An 18449-nucleotide genomic window follows, 5' to 3' on the forward strand; every position below is an offset into this window, starting at 1 on the left:
GACAGATAATTTTTGACAAAGAAGCTAAAAATATGCAATGGAGGAAAGACAGCCTCTTCAATAAATAGTGCTGGGAGAATTGGATAACCACGTGCAAAAGAATGAAACTGGACTGCTATTTGTCACCATGTACCAAAATTAATTCAAAATGGATCAAAGACTTAAGCATAAGACCTGACACAATAAACTGCATAGAAGAAAACATAGGTACTAAACTTATGGACCTTGGGTTCAAAGAGCATTTTATGAATTTGACTCCAAAGGCAATGAAAGTAAAAGCTGAAATAAACTAATGGGACTATATGAAACTTAAAAGCTTCTGCACAGCAAAAGAAACCATCGACAAAATAAAGAGGCAACCAACTGAATTGGAGAAGATTTTTGCATACAGTGCCTCTGATAAGGGGCTAATATCCAGAATATACAAGGAACTCATGAAACTCAACAACAAAAAAACAAACAACCCAATTGTAAAATGGGCAGAGGACCTGAAAAGACATTTCTCCAAAGAGGACATACAAATGGCAAATAGACATATGAAAAAATGCTCAACATCACTAATCATCAGAGAAATGCAAATCAAAATCACAATGAGATATCACCTCACCCCAGTCAGAATGGCTATCATCAACAAGACAAATAGTAACAAGTGTTGGAGAGGCTGTGGAAAAAAAGGAAGCCTCATACACTGTTGGTGGGAATGCAGATTGGTGCAGCCATTATGGAAGGCAGTGTGGAGGTTCCTCAAAAAATTACGAATAGAATTACCATATGACCCAGCAATCCCTCTCCTGGGTATCTACCCAAAAAATCTGAAAACATTTATACATAAAGACACGTGTGCTCCAATGTTCATTGCAGCTTTGTTTACAGTGGCCAAGACATGGAAACAACCAAAATGTCCCCCGATAGATGAATGGATAAAGAAGTTATGGTATATATACACAATGGAATACTATTCAGCGGTAAGAAAAGATGATATAGGAACATTTATGACAACATGGATGGATCTTGAGTGTAATGCTGAACAAAATAAGTCAGACAGAAAAAGCAGAGAACCATGTGATTTCACTGATATGTGGTATATAAACCAAAAACAACAAAAGAACAAGACAAACAAATGAGAAACAGAAACTCATAGACACAGACAATAGTTTAGTGGTTACCAGAGGGTAAGGTGAGTGGGGGTGGGAGATGAGGGTAAGGGGGATCAAATATACGGTGATGGAAGGAGCACTGACTCTGGGTGGTGAACACACAATGGGATTTATAGATGATGTAATACAGAATTGTACACCTGAAATCTATGTAATTTTACTAACAATTGTCACCCCAATAAATTTAAAAAAAATTAAAAAATAAAAAGGATAAAAATAAAAACTTAAATAAAAAAAACAGGTAAGCACCAGGATTTCCTCCCTTTGCTCTGTTATGTGTGTGGCACTGATGATAGGAGGCAGATAAAACTGAGAAGCCATAAAAGAATATATTCTGATATTGGGGCTAATAAAATTGTGTGAAATTAACAAGTTGGGCTTAAACCAGGGTCCTGACCAGATCCCACAGAATGGGGATCTATGATACACGCAGAAGACTCTGTGTCCCTTTCAATTGCCCCAGGATCCCTACAAGCCCCTGGCACAGGTAAGAGACCTGGTGCAGTAACATATGTACATCTGCCAGATTATTTTTAAACCTTGAGGGAAGAGGCAAATCAAAGTAGTATACCTCTTATTACTTCAAAGTGCTAATTCCACAATAATTGTCTGCATTTAATTTAAAATTAAATGAGATTTCAATTTAATTTTAATTTTAATTTAAAATTAAAATGAGATTTCTTCAAAAAGCAACATTCTTGACACTTCTTGTCAAGACGCCTCAGGTTAAACAATAAAACAGGCTGAGGTTTGAACTTATCTCTCACATTATATTTTAATTATGCTGCTATTTTTATTTGTAGTTCTTAACATGCTTCTGTCACTGTCACAGAACACTGGGGAATCCCCTTTGCATCTAACATAACACCAGTTAATCCCCTTCCTCACGAACCCAGAACTGCAGGGCCTTATGGTGCAACCGGAGGATTACCAACCTTTTGCAGAGGGAGTCATTTTTATTGGTTTTATTAAATCTGTTTTATTACTTTGCTGAAAAAAGCAACAGGATTATGACATCACGGAGGAAACAGTTCATACACTTGCATAAGAGTTAACTGATCTTTGCTTATATAATGACAGCAATTTAGGGTAAAAATCTGGTTGTGTTGAGTGCAACCCAGACAGCATTTCTGTGACGCCAGTCCTCGAATTCCTCTAGGAGTCCCTACACATTGTCTTTCCTGGTATATGAGCAGTCCCAACTCCATGTGATGGCTACCACTTTCCTCCTTTCCTGTCTGGATTCCTAAAGGGCTCTTGTTGAAGCCAGTGAGACCTGGCCCATGAAGCTTGTACAGTGGCACCAATTGTACATCGAATTCTACTTCTGCGCTATTCCATTTGTATCAGTCTAGTCCTGTTACTATGTGTGCCTCAGTGTGGGTCAATTAAACGGTTTTTATCTTTTTGCCACTATACATAGGATCTGAAGCAATAAGACCTGGCACCTTAAAAATATCAGAGTTTAAGAAAGTGAAACAACTCCATACCATAATGATCGATACATGTCGTTAAAATTTTGTCCAAACCCATAGAGTGTACAACACTAAGAGTGAACCCTAATGTAAACTATGGACTCTGGGTGATAATGATGTGTCAGTGTAGGTTCATCAGTTGTACCCCTCTGGTGGGGAACGTTGATAATGGGGGGAGCTGTGCATGTGGAGGGGGGAAGGGGTATATGGAAAAATCTCTGTACCTTTCTCTCAGTTCTGCTGTGAACTGCAAATTGTTCTTAAAAAGTAGTCGATAAAAAAAATATATATCAGAGAATTTAATTAACAAAATAGGTGGGGTTTTTTATTATTATTACTTAATTTTAACTGTCACTTTTATAAAAGCTTCCTTTCCAAGGGCTCAAGTTGAACTAGCTGTTGGGTATGGTCTCCATACAGCGGATCAGATCACCTTCCCCTCTGTCTTGGTCCACTGTCCTTGAGCCAAATTTATGTGCATCAACTTTTCTTCCCTTAGTGTGAATTCTTCATAAGAGGCTCCTGGATGCTATGGGCAGGTAAGACCCAAGTGAACCAATCCTTGTGCAGACAGGTAAAAATGACATCCCTAGCACACCTTTATGGCTCAGCTGGTTCGTAGACACTTGCCCAATTACACCAAAGCAAGGGAAACTACCAACCTTTAATCTACCAGCACAGCACACAGTTCAGGTAGAGACCGTGAAGGAAATCTGCTTTGGGTTATTTGGCTCATTATTTCAACATTTTATCCCAGAGTAACAAATTTTAAAAGAGGACAAAATTGGTCCCAATTTCATAAAATATATTATCTCAGCACTTCCATCTTGTAGCTTTTTAGTATTATTTCCTACAGCAATGGTCCCTTTTTTTTTCCCAATTGTTTAATATGTACTCCTTACATTTTCCCAGCTTCCACCAGCAGGGACCAGTTAAATATCTTCCTGATTGAGCCCTTCCTGCTGGCCAAGAGCTCACTCAATAGTGGAGAGACGTCTAAGGTTAGTGAGAATAAGTACCCTGAGACACAAGGAGAGAGTATGATCAGTAACTTAGAAATGACATTTCACTGTGAAGAGCAATGAGGCATTTTTCTACCACACTGTGTATGCCCAAACTTGAAAAGGAAATTTGTTCTTCCTGCAACTTTCTGTAGCCAAGGAGAGCCTTTAAACTTACCTCCTGTATGTCCCACTTAATTGTGTATATGTGACCAGGAATTGGTAAATACCATTTACATTTTATAATTAATTCCAGAAGCTAATTTGCTTTCAATGGGTGTTTGTTTAGTTCTGTTTCTTGGAAAGAAGCATTGACAGGGAGCATCCTTTCACGATTATACTGGTCCTTTCTCTCTAATGGACAGAAAAATCCCTGCGGCTGCAATGCCAGCAGCAACAAGAATGTCACAGATGTTAGCAGGTTTGCTATCAAGTATCTGTTGACATTTCAAATGTGTGCTGTGTCTTCCAGGACCTGCACCCTGGCTTTCTGTGCCCTCGGAAAGTAACATCCTTCAATTCTTCCCTGAGATAAATGTTTATGATTTGTCCACCACACTTTCCAGAATACTAATGTTGTTTAGGATGCAGACAATCTTTGAAACGTCTTCAGATATTTAAGGGTCCTTAGAACTGGAAACAACTTTTAAGGTCATCCAAATCATTTTATAGACCCAGTTTGAGTGACCAGCTTGAGACCACCCAGGCTACTGGCAGCAAAGCCAGGACAAAGCCAGTGCGCTCGACACTCAGTATTACATTCTTTAAGTATATTTGGGTTTTGTCCTATTACAAGAAGCATTCTTTACAGGGTTGAACCTCCATCTCTCAGTTCCTATTTTAACGCACAGAAAGCTGTTGCAGCTATTGGAGAACATCCAATAGAAAGTTCCCTGGAGTACAATGTGAGGAGCCCTGAGTATCAACTTGTCTTGGTTGATTGTGATTATATTCACATGATTTCAGTTACTTTTGTCCTTCATGAGACTGAGAATAAAGTTGGCACAGTACTTTATCTACAAGTTGTGGTGAGGTCATCGTTGTGAAAATAGATTGCAAAGATAGAGTGGTACACTTAGCATTCTATTATTATAATGCACTCTTATTTCCATACTTTCAAAATAAAAACAAATTGATTCTATGTTTAGGCCGTGCAGCACTGATTCATTAGAATGTGCAACCAGTCCTTTTAGGTCACTTACCCATGCAAACACTGGGTTCTTAGGACATCCCTAAAGCCTGTAAAGGCAAGAGAGGAGGGGTAGGTCTATTAATTTCATTATAGCGCTTGCATTTCTTTGAAGAGTTAGACCTTATCTTGTGACTGGTGACCTAACCTCTTCTCTTTTGCTGTACTATCCTCCACACACTCATTATTCTGGTTTTTACTCCTAGGCTTGGTCCCTATTGCCACAGATGTAAAAAAAAAACAAACAAACAAAAAAAATCCCTAATTAGAAGTACACATCACTGCTGGGTGTGGCCCACATTTGTTAGAATCTGACAATGGCATCGCTCAACCAAATAAAATGGAAAACGAGATGTACTGCAGTAAGATGTGAGATCTATGATACTTAAATCAAGGTGTTCAAGAAATATTCGAAGTGAGTCCAAACCAAATAACAAATCCCATGACTGGTCAACAAATAAAAGGAGACACTGAGGCCTTATATGTGACTTATTATAGCAATTTGAGAAAGTAGCCTCTTAGACCCTAAGATATCAATCCTATAAACACAGATTTTCAGTTTTTATTAACAACTGGATGACTCTGTAGTTTATGACCTTGAGGATATCTCTAGTTGCCTCTTTCTCCATATCGAAGGGAAGGTCAATACCATTTAAGCAGTTTTGAGACTGATAGGCTTAAGCATAAAGATAATTATTGTTTAACTGCTTCCACATCACTTTCTTAAATTGTCCTACAATGCCAAATATGATCATATATTAGGATTCCTGATATACACTGTATATTCAATTCAGATTTGGCAGTGATTTCTATTCTTATTTCATATTTACTTGAGTAAGATCTCCTTGGGTCATAGCTAGCAGTCCAATGTACTTTGACTGAATTAGAATCTGATATGAAAAGACTTCAGCTGAATAATATTGTTTAGAAGTCTTGACTATACTAGCAGTCGTTTGCACTTCAATAAAAATTTCAAAGAAATTTGGTCTCAGCTATACTGAAGACCATCATAATGTTCCAAAAAGCCAACAGTTTATTTAACAAAAAAATATAACCCTAAGTAGGGAGACAAGACTCAATAGTTCATGTATCAGTTTCAAATATCAACCTTGCTATGAATCTGTCTTATGAAAAATATCACTCATCTCCGTTTTCAGTCTTCTTTAAGCACCCATCCCTCTTCTCATATCATTGGCCCATGTGTGTACTACATATATTTATTCAGAAACCCCAGGGACCCATCCTCCTTTTTTTTTCTTTTTCTGTATCTTTAAATTTAATAGAGACTAGGAAGCAGAATCTTTCTGGATATTTAATCTATATATGTTGCTTTTACCTTTCAACCAATTATGTTTAGCATAACAGGTTTTTAAATTATAGTTAATTATTATTAAAGGTTCCTAGGTAAAAATATAAATATTAATGAAAAAAGCATAGTGAAAATTATGTTGATAAAGAAATCTGTTATAAATTCATAAAGAATGAGACTCACTATGTTAGCTCATTATGGCTGCATACCAAATTACTTCAAAAGTTAATGGTTTAAAACCACAAACGTTTATTATCTTACAGTTTCTGTGGGTCAGGAATCCAGATTCATCTTAATCGAGTTCTCTGATTCAGGGTGTCTGACAAGATTCTAGTCAAGGTAACAAACAGGGCTGCCTGCATCTCATAGCTTCACTGGGTAAAGAGCCACTTCTATTCACTTCTCTGGTTGTTGGTAGGATTCAGTTCCTCATGGTTGTTTGTTGAACTCAAGGCTTCAGTTCTTCACCGGCTATGGTAAGAGACCACCCTCAGTTCCTTGCCATGAACCTTTTCCAACATAGCAATTTGCTTCACCAAAGTGTGCAAGTAAGAAAAGTCAGAGGAAGTATGCAAGTAAGATGGAAGTCACAATCTTTTATAACCTAATCTCAGAATTGGCATCCTATTAATTTTGTCATATTCTATTCATTAGAAAAAAGTCACTAGTTCTAGCCATACTCAAAGGGAGGGGATTACAGAAGACATGAATAGCCAGGAGGTGGGGATCATTGGGAGCCATCGTAGAGGCTGCCAACCACACCCAGACATCCGGCCAGCAGAATTCCAGTAAGCTCAGCCATTTGGGATATAGTCATAAAAGCTAAAGCCTACAAAAGGGGTAGCAAAGGAGATAGATATTCCAAGGCCATTGCCCTTTTTGACCAAAAGATGAAGTTATTCTCAAACTTATAGAAAAAAAAAAAGCCAAATTAACTTGAAAAATTAGTAAAAATTAAACTCACTGATTTCACAAACTTAGGTGGGTTTACTAAGAAAAGTTCAATTCTAGTTATTAGAGATGGCAAATTAAAGATAATAGGAAAAGATGGGATGCTAAAAGCTGATATATTAAACGGTTATGTGGTGACGATTGAAGAAATAGCAGAGATTCCTTCAATTATCAACGATATCTGTCCTTTAATCACCAGGGCATCTGGCCAGCACATGATATCCCTAAGGGGATCAAACTATGACACTGTAAAATAAAGGCACTCCTTTGTGTGTCTTCTTGAATGAAAGGGCAACAAATGAGGTGGTGAATGGCATGTCTACCCAGGAGGGCATATGCTTTCTGCACTATTGGAGAGTTCTCTGCCATTAAGGATATTGGGAAATAAATTCTCAGGTAAGCCACAATCTTGATTTTAATTTGGAGCTGCATTTCATTTGTTTTATTAACTGAATCTTTCACCAAAATTGCCAGCAAAATACCAGACTAGGAAGTATGTGAGATATAGGGATAACCAAGAGCCTACTCTGAAAGAGTGCAGTCTTTCTGCGAAGGAAGTTATGTTTCCAGTGACTCCAACACAAGGCAGAGTGGTGACAAATTCCGTACCTCAATACAAACTGCAACCCTGCTCCTTGAAGTAGTTCCAAGATCCAACATCAGCGTGGGCATCCCCTGAGAGCTTATTAGACATACAGAATCTCAGCTCCATTCCAAAACTACTGAATCTGAACCTGCATTTTAACAAGCTCCCCAGGAGACCTGATGCACAGTAAAGTCTGAGAAGCACTGCTGTAATGTAACATCAAAGAGTTTTGAGAGAACCGTGAAGAGGAAGACTAAGCTCAACTGGAGGAATTAGAGAATGCTTCACAGAGAAGGTATCATCTGAGCTGAACCTTCTGAGGTGTGTATGATTTTAGCAGACACAATTTCAATGGAAAGAAGAGACTTTCTTTGTTGGGGGTGGGGTGGGGATGTTAAAGCATTGATAATAGTCTAGTACAGGAAAATGAACTGTTTGTTTGAAAAATTGAAATGAAATTTGAACATACTGTTAGGTTGAAGTCAGATTACAATGGCCTTCAAGTACTTACTAAAAGATTTTTACTTTATTGTGTTGGCAATAGAGAGACACTCGGGGTTTTCGAGCAGAGCACAACAGCAGTAAGAAAAATTATATGGAGGCAATGTGGAAGATGTATTGGTGTGAGGAGAGGCCAAACACATACCAGTTGGAAGAAATTAACACAGACAGACATAGAGTGAGGAGCTATAGTTCAGAGATGAGGTTATGCGACCTTGAAATTCTAAGCAGTAGTAATGGAAATAACGGAGAAGTGATGGAAGAGACATTTCAGAGGTGGAATCTAGATAAGCATTAGAGACTTTGCACCTGAATGATGGGGAGAAAAGTTATGTCATTGAGGGAGATGAGATGATGGAAATAAGAGCACATTTTGAGAGGAAGAAGATGAGTTTGTCTTTGGCCATGAGATTATTGCTGCAAATTTTGAGAATGTGAGCCATGTTATAGCCTTCCATGCTCCCTTCATGCAACAGTATAACCTTTCTGGTTTTACAATTCTCACCCTTTTCAGTGTCTTCCCCTGAGAGTTCCAAACAGATACCTGAAAAAGTCAGTGCACTTCAATTCAATCAAAAAGGCTTTATTCTTTTTTTCTGGTTTAAAGTGCCCACATAGAAGAAATCCTTTTATAATGAATCACATTCTTGCAACTATTTAGAAAGCTCTTGATTCCAATGTACTGTTGGACAAATTGAGTGAAAGAAATCCCTTTCAATAGAGTCTGAAAAATTGCGTCGTATTTCAGGAAAAAACAGAAAGAGGGTATAAAAAAAATGGTAGCTGTTACACTAATCGGAAAGAGGGAAAAAATATGTACAAAGAAGATATCAATGACTTTTCTTTCAGGTAGACGGAAACTTCTTTACTGATTAGAAATGACACGGCTAACACGTTCCAATTGAAAAGAGTATTTTTCTCTCTTGCTTTAGACCTTCATTACTTTCCTGAAGAACTTCCTCATTGCTTTTAGCATCACTATTTACCATTTGTCATGCAACATTCATGTGGAGTGCTTTGTTTTGTGGTGTGGTCCTCATCAGCGCCCTAAAATGTAGATCCTTTTACAGTAGGTTTAGATGTCTTCAAAGATGCCTTATTAAATTAATTACAGAATAAGTCTGTGCTGAAAGCATAACAGTAACAATATATCCCAAAGGGCCTTCCATGGAGTCATCTGGATGAAATATGACATGACTTCCCCAAAGTCAAAATGACCATAAAAGGTAAACGTTTTGAATTGATTCAGGACATCAAGGCAGCCACAATAGCACAACTAAAGACACTCACAAAAGTGGACTTCCAGAACTGCTTCAGAAACTGGCAAGAATGATGGGATAAGTGAATTTAAAGTAAGGGGGAGTATTTTGAGGGGATTAATGGCAGTGTGTCTTTCACTGTAATATTTTTTTATTTAAACATTCACCGTATTATTCGATCACACCTCATACACTCAAGTATTACGCTGCCATAAAAAAGAAAGAAATCTTACCATTTGCAACAATATAGATGGACCTAGACGGTATTATGCTAAGTGAAATAATTTATATTGAGAAAAACAAATACCATATAATCTCATTTATATGTGGAAGCAAAGAATAGAATAAATGAACAAGCAAAACAGAAATAGACTCACAGATACAGGTATGAGTACCTATGAAGTATCTATGAGTATGCTAGAAGGGAGGGCGATTAGAGGGATGGGTGAGAAAGGTAAAGGGATTCGATAGTACAAATTGGTAGCTACAAAACAGTCACGTGGATGTGAAGTACAGTATGGGAAATATAGTTAATAATAATATAAAAGATATCTATGGTGTCAGATGGGTACTAGACTTAATCGAGAGCATCACTTTATAAATTATATAAATGTCTAACCACTATGCTGTACACCTGAAACTAATATAAAATAATATTGAGTGTTAACTATAATTAAAATATATATATAGTCATGGAATGTAAAGTACAGTATAGGGAATATAGTCAATGGTATTGTAATAGCTATGTACAGTGTCAGATGGGTAGTAGACTTGTTTGGGTTATTACTTTGTGAGGTATATAAATGTCTACACTCTATGCTGTTTTGGACACCTGAAACTAATAATTTTTTTTAAATGACAAATGAAGCTTTCCTCCAGTCTTAGAGAAAGACAAGCATTCACGTTTTCAAGGTTAACCTACATACCTGTATTCTTCTTACTATTATTCCTTAACCTTCTTTTTTCAAAATTTTACCTTCACCAATTTGTGGAGTGGGCAGTATTTATCAAAAAACATTTGTATTGTATTTTACTGTATTGCAGTTTAATGTGCCATGCTGTGTTGTATTGTATTGATTGTATGAAAAAAGATATCAAGGTTAATTAATAGAAATAAAATGAATTTATCATAATTTAGATGATATATTACAGAATTGTACACTTGAAATCTATGTAATTTTACTAATCATTGTCACCCCAATAAATTTAAAATAATAATAATAATATAATTATTATATATAATTATTATATAATATATAATTATATTATTATATATAATATATAATATATAATTTTATTACTATTATTATTATTTTAGGGAAAAGTGGCCATAAGAATAGTGTGAGATAAAAATAAAACATATTTAGAAATAAAGCAGAAGATACAACTCAGATTAAACTGAATATTCACACTCTAATGTACCTCAGAAATGGGTCCCTTTCTTGCTACCATTATAATGAGAACAACATCATGCAATTGCATAGCAGGTAGGGACAAAGTAGAACTTGGAATAGCTAGCTCTTCCTTGGACAGAAGTCTTTGGAGCATATGGAGAACAGTTTGAACAGTCAATAAATAATGAAGTAATTAAAGAATTTGGATTATGTTTTTAAAAGTGTTAAACTGGGCCTGCATATCAAGTATCTTCTGTTTATTTCCCAGTTATTGTGATAATTGTCTGAACAAATATCTTGTTTGTGGATCTACAATGTTTGATGTCTTTTTATAAAGGACCTTTGATCGGAAAGCAGTAAAGTATGGTCACCTGGTAGCCAGAGTATATCCATATACTTTACACATTTTTCCTCAGTCTCCCCTAAAATTTAGGCCTAGGTTATTCATAGTGATAAAAAGCATTTAACAAGAAGATATGAGTTCTTGGGTAATCTTGAGTCTCCGTTATCTTATTTTTAAAATGAGTTTTGGTCACTGCAAAATCCTAGAGGTTTTTTTGAAGGCGCCTCTGTTGCTGCTGCAGAGAAGGGCTGTAGAGAACAGCAGTTGGAGATTCACACTCCATGATACTTAAACCAGAGCGTCAATATGTCATTTATGACACAAGATAAATGAAAGAAGACACAAATTAACAATGTCAGAAATGAAAAAGGAGACACTTTTACAGATCCTGCATATAATAAAATGACAATAAGAGGAGACTGCGAACAAGTTATACCAATAAATTTTAAAATTTAGAAGAAATTGAAAATTTCTTATACTAAAAACACCTGACTGAAACTGATACAAGAAGAAATAGAAAATCTGAATAGTCCTATATTTATTTTTTAACTGGATCTGAAATTCAAATTTTTTTCTACAAAAAAAAATAATAATAATAATTCTAAACATAGATTTCCTCACCAGTAAATTCTACATATACATAAGGAAGAAATAAAACCAGTCTGAATGTATTCTTTCAGAGAATTGAAAAATAAGAACACTTTTTAATTCTTTTTAGAGTATATTAGTGATAGAAAAACCTGACAGAAACATTGTGAAAAATTAAGATTTTTAAAGGGATAGTCATGGACTGGAAGAAAATATTTGCAATACATATAACCACCCCCTATATTTACATCATATCCATACAGAATACATTAAAAATTCCTGAAAAGAAATTAGAAAAAGACAATCCAATAGAAAAATTGAAGAGTCACTTCATAAAAGAGTATATTTAAATGACTTACGAACATGAAAAGGTGCTCAATCTCATTAGCCATTACGGAAATGAAAATTAAAACCAAAATGAGCTATCACTATCACTCACTAGAATAACTAAAATTAAAATGATTATCTACCAAATGTTGATAAGGCTATGAAGCAACTGGAATTCTCATACACTGTTGATAGCAGGGTGAGTTTGGCAATTCCACTCTGTATTATCTGTTGCTATAAAAATGCTTGATAACAACCACAAAACCTCCGTGATCTACAATGAACATTTATTTAACTTATAAGTATTGTAACCGGGGGCTAGTATTGTAACCGAGGGCAGTTGGGCTCACCTTTGAGTCTCAGCAGGATTCACCCATGTGTTTGGCAATCTCTCTGATGGGGCAATTGGACCATGAGCCACAAGTTTGTCATCTTATTTTAAGCTATACTTGCATTATTCTCATAGTGATGGCACAGAAGCAAGAGCAAGGAAACTCAAAAACACAAGTGCTTATTAAATCTCTATATGTACAGTTATTGCTAGAATCCCTTTAGTGAAAGCAAGTCACATGATTCAGAGTGAGAGGACAGTACAAATTTATATGGGATGGGTGTATTTATACCCATAGGTAGGGGTGAAGAATTGGGGCTGTTAAAGCAATAAATCTATCACATACAAAAACGTATGGACATATGCACTAAGAAATGTGTGACAATGTATGTAACATTATTATTGATGTGATTGTAAACCACCCAACTGTCCTTCAACAAAATGGATAAAGAAATTGTGGTACGGGGATACGAAAATAAATTTGGGGAATGTAATCAATAATGTTGTAAAGATTTTGTAGGGTATCTGATGGACACTTGCCTTATCAGAGAGACCACCTCAGGGATGATGTAGATGCCTGATCACTGCACTGTACACCTGAAGCTAAAGCTGAACAATAATGTATGTCGACTACAATTTTGTGTGTGTGTGTGTGTATTTACAAGAAGTAAATGCTAATATATACAGCATTAGGAATAGAGACAGTGGAAATGTAATGGCTGTGTGCGATGTCAGAGGCAATAGTGGATGGGGGAAGGGGGATTGTCACTGTGTGAGGGATATAAATGATAAATGTCTAACTATTACATTGTTTTGTGCACCTGAAATTAATAAATAAATAAAAAGTTAAAAAAAAGAAAAAAGAAATTGTGGTATAGTCATGAAAATTAATGAATACAGCTTTACAAAAATGCATGAATCTTACAAGTATAATATTAAATGAAAGAATTCAGTCACAGAAGAGAACATTACATACAATTTATTTATATGAGTTCAAAATCATATAAAACTAATCAATAATTTTGGGGAATGCTTGATCAGAGAGTAGAACTGTTTTTTAAATGCAAGAAAATTATTAATAAAGATCACTACTTATTAATTAATATTAATAAATGGCTGCACCTCCCAATACAGATGGGGGTAATAATTGGGAGGCATAAGAAAGAGGGTTTCTGAGGTGCAACTTTCTATTTCTGATGCTGCTTACGTGGTCACTTTGTGATAATAGACTGGCCTGTAAATTTTTATTTTAGCACTTTCCCAGGTGTTATGTTTCATAATAAAAAAAATATTAAAGAAAAAAGTTTCATGAACTTTCTTAATAATTTTTCTCTTCTACATATCATACAAAGGCAACTAGCCAAACAAATGGAAAAGAGAAATCTACCAAGTCCATTTGCAGCAATATCAGAAAATAAATCTAATCGTCAGTCTACAAAAATATGAAAGACCTTTTAAAAGGGCTAAGAATTGAACTGGAGTGAGAAGAGGTAGGGAAGAGGTGAGGAAGAAAATGCTGATTTTCATTATAAACCTCATTGAACTAATCAGCTTTTAAAACTTATATACGAGTGTCTTTAGTTGTGCTGCTATGGCTGCATCGATGTCCTGAATCGATTCAAAACATTTACCTTTCATGGTTATTTTGACTTTGGGAAAGAGCCAGAAGTCGCATGGTAACAGATCCAGTGAATAAGGTGGATGAGGACACACCATAATGCTTTTATTTGACAGAAATTGCCATACCAGAAGCAATGTGTGACATGAAGCGTTGTCATGATAGGGAAGATGTAAAGACACTCACGAAAGCGGACTTCCAGAATTGCTTCAGAAAGTGGCAAGAATGGTGGGTTAAATGTGTTCAAAGTGAGGGGGAGCATTTTGAGGGGTATTAATGTCAATGTGTCTTTTACTGTAATAAATTTTTAAAAATTTAAACATTCACGTATCTTTTGATCACACCTCGTATATGTATATACACACGTGTGTGTGTGTGTGTGTGTGTGTGTGTGTGTGCAGTTTCAAATGGGAAAAGTACAAAATCTGAAATGTTGTCAGATTTTTGGGGGTAGATACCCAGAAGAGGGATTGCTGGGTCATGTGGTAACCCTATTCTTAATTTTTTAAGGAACTTCCATACTGTTTGTATGGCTGTATGAATTTACATGCCCACTAGCAATGTATGAGGGTTCCTTTTTCTCCACATCCTCTCCAACACTTGTTACTATTTGTCTTGATGACAGCTACTCTAACAGGTGTGAGGTGATATCTCATTGCGATTTTGATTTGCATTTCCCTAATCGCTAGTGAAGTTGAGTATCTTTTCATATATCTGTTGGCCATTTGAAGTGTCTGTTCAGGCTGAATTCCCTTTTAGCCTTTTAAGTTTCATGGTTTCTTTGCATTTCCAGATACATTTGGCTGGTGACAAATATATAGTTACTCATTATTGGAACCAGTATGCAGTCTTGATTATTTTGCCCAAAAATCTAAAATTTGGACATTTTACACACAATTAAACTATTCAAGCAAATCAATCAGACTTTGAAAGGGAAAAAAGACTATTGTTCATGAAGGATTTTGTTGCTACATGAACCATCTTTTCCCGCAATTGCTATTACTGGAAGACATTAGTCATTTTCTTTCTGAAAAAGGCTAGTAAAGAAAACAATGGTAAATGCATTTCATAATCATATATTGAACCTATTCCAAAATACAGATTTCCTTAGATGACAGTATAATTAAGTCCGTGAAGATTATTGCCTTTAAATGTAAAAGGAGAAAATAGAAACTACTTGCCAAAAATTATGTAATCATTTTAATTGTGCCATATTGTATGTCTGACTGAATTAAAACAATGAACTTTTTTTCCAGACAGTGAAAGCTATTTCAAATAGGGTGAGCTTCAGATTGCTTCTGTCTTAAAAAAAAAAAAAAAACAACTATATCAAATGATATAAATGATTCAAATCATACTGCATGGCTCATTAAATATCACATCCATCCACCTTTCTCACTTCAGTCTCTAGTTTTCAGAATATCTGGAAACACTGAAATGCATTATTTTGCTCTTGAAACTGATGTTCTTGAACACAATATTGACATATCTATACAGTTGTTCACCTTTGGGCTTTTAGGTCCACATCAGTCCCATACTGAAGATGGGAACAGTGGCTTGGTTGTCACTTCTGAACTCTTGTTGTCTGTCTGATAATACTGTCATGTAATTACTGACTAATGGCATTATTCACAAAACTATCCACTACTTTGAGCATTTTTGGCCTACTGCCATTCTTAGAAACACCAATCTGTTTCTGTGAATGTAAGTGCTGCTTTTAAATATTTTTAAGTGTGACATTTTGTGATTTCTTGACTTATTTTTATCTCCATCCTACTTAACAATCTTCTTTTTTCTTTCTTGACTCGAGTTTAACTTTGTAAAGTTTCTTTAGACCAGTGGTTCTCAACCAGTTACAATTTTGCTTCCAGGGGACATGTGGTAGTGTCCAGAGAAATGTGGAGTCAGAGAGTGGGTCAGGGCCCTGGCATCTGGTGGGTAGGGCCCAGGAGTGCTACCAAACATATTACAATGCATAGGATAACCCTGAAACAAAGAATTATCAGGCCCAAATGTCCATAGTGCCAAGGTTGATAGACACTGTTTTAGAACATGGGAGAAAAGGTGACAATTGTCCTGTTCAAAGTAATCAAAATAAGATTCAAGCTATTGGTGTTGCAACCTGCAACCAAGACTCACCAGCAAAAGCTCCTCAGCAGGAGCCCACCGCGTCAAATATGTCCCTGGAAACTACATTAGTGCAAGAAATCCCTCTGCATCCATCAGAAATCAGAAACAAGCAGGCATGCCCCTAAGAGAAAGGAAATTGAAATAATGAGATTTTTAAATGCTTTGAGATGAAAATTGCTTGTAAGAGATAAAGACTGCAAGGAAGCAAAAATGGCAATAACAGAATTAAAATTTGCATTGAAAGTAGAAAAAGAAGTTTAGTCCTGTGGATAAAAGCATGATCTTTGCTTATGAAGGACAAACCTGAAAAGTTTTTCAAGAATGTGCAGAAAAGAATAAAGGTCTTTAAATGATCAAAGAAAAGAAAGAAATAAAAAAGAAGATAAATCACACATGAGAATTATAGGTATACCTACAGAAAAAAAATCACTGCAATTGGAAACAAAGCAATTTGCAAAGAGTCATATTTAAAGTACCAGGAAAATTCATGAAAAGTGACCCATACAAGATATCTTTTATACTACTGTTGAATTACAAGGATATAGGAAAAAATCATATATGTTATGTACAAAAAACATCAGAATGTCCTCGCTATTGCTAAATGTCAAGAAACTGTGAAGTAACATCAACAGAGCTTTTAGGAGAAAAAGTTTTTTTAACTGAAGAATTTGAATCCCAACTAATTTGTTATTCATTTGTATAAAGAAATCAAAAACTTGTTCTCGTATGTGCATGGTCATAGAATATAAACCACTCACAAGTCTTCGTTTTTTTAAAAATTACTTAAAGTTATTCTCCAGTTAACTAAGATATGAATAAAAACTAAGAGCCCAACATAGAAATTATCGTTTTAATAAGCCACCAATGAACACTGAAACCATAAAATCAAATCTAAGTGGCTGATGTAACAATGGGAACACAAACTAAAAGCAAATGTTAAAATAATTCCTGAAAGAGAAGATAAATAATATAAACAGTAATTTTTTAACTTATCACTGTAAAGAAAAAAAAATCCAGGACATTAACAGAAGCTAGTATGATGAGGACAAGGAAAAGGTGGGATAAGAAAAATACACTATTCTTTACCCTAAAAGGGTGACAAAGAGGAGTTCAAACATTTATTCTTCAGTTTTACAATACTAAATATGTGGATAAATATTTTTTAAACATTTTCATGGTAATTGGTGGTAGAATTAAAAAAAAATAGATAAGCATCTTTCAAATTTCCAAGAAAGAAAACAAAAGTTAGAATTTTAAGAAAAACACAAAGAGGGAATATTAACTGTATTACAATTTTTAAAAATAGATTTAGCTCCATTAATAAAAATAAAAATGTAATACCTAACTATAAATTATTTAGGAGACATTATAATATCAAAGATATTTATAAGTGGAATACTGCTTTGCACTTATAAAACTGATTAATGTTTTGAAAATTAGTAAGAGTTGGGAAGGGTGTGATGAGTCAAGAACTCACATAGTTTTGTGAAATGTCTCTGGAAAAACGTGTCTGCACACATAGGGACCTGCTATAGGTTTATAGCCTGTGACCAATTAATTAAGTTCTTGAAAATTATCCTTAAAAAATATAATCAGGATATAGACAAACAGCAATACACAATTAGTTTTGTTACAACGCTATTTTACTATGAAAAACCTAGATATTTTCTAATGTCCAATAATAGGAGATGCATCAAATAAATTATCATATATCCATATAATGGAATATTATGCAACTATTTAAATTATAATTTGTAAATTTATTTAATAATATAGAAATGTTAAGTATATAATTCTAATTAAAAATAGAGGTAGAGTTGTAATATGATCTTAAAGAAAACTGCATATGGCTATACTTAAATTTAAGGAAATTTACCAAAATGGTAATGGGGGGATAATGTCTGCTCAATTTTTATGTTTTCTTGGTACTAGCATGCATTTTCCAACGTTCTACAAAGACCATACATTGTTTGAATCAATGGGTTTTGTTTTTGTTTTAGATGTCCAGTAAGCAGCTATATGACCTGACACATTTGGAAAACAAACAGAAAAAAAATTAAATGAGGTTATCCATGAGCACAGAAGTTATTGGCAGTAATTTAATACACTTTTTCTTCAAACACTTATTTTTTGACCTCATTTTTTTATTGCAAGCTTGGGCTATTAGGGAAAATTCCTGGGATTTCTTTCAATTAATGTTTCTTCATTTCTACCAAGTTCTAGTGCTTCTTCCTTCCAGGCAGCAACTGACTCTTCTCGGGTTCTCATGTTACCTCTCAAGAGTATAATA

The 18449-nt window shown here is 35.1% G+C and overlaps 1 pseudogene; it reads left to right on the top strand.

Moving 5' to 3' along the window:
- Positions 1 to 1577: 1577 nt before the first annotated feature.
- LOC109453496 (Y-box-binding protein 1-like) overlaps positions 1578 to 18449 on the top strand; it is a 43308-nt pseudogene continuing 26436 nt past the window's right edge.

Source organism: Rhinolophus sinicus, chromosome 2 (genome assembly GCF_057876585.1).
Source record: "Rhinolophus sinicus isolate RSI-liver-muscle chromosome 2, RSI-T2T, whole genome shotgun sequence".
In the NCBI taxonomy this organism is placed as follows: domain Eukaryota; kingdom Metazoa; phylum Chordata; class Mammalia; order Chiroptera; family Rhinolophidae; genus Rhinolophus; species Rhinolophus sinicus.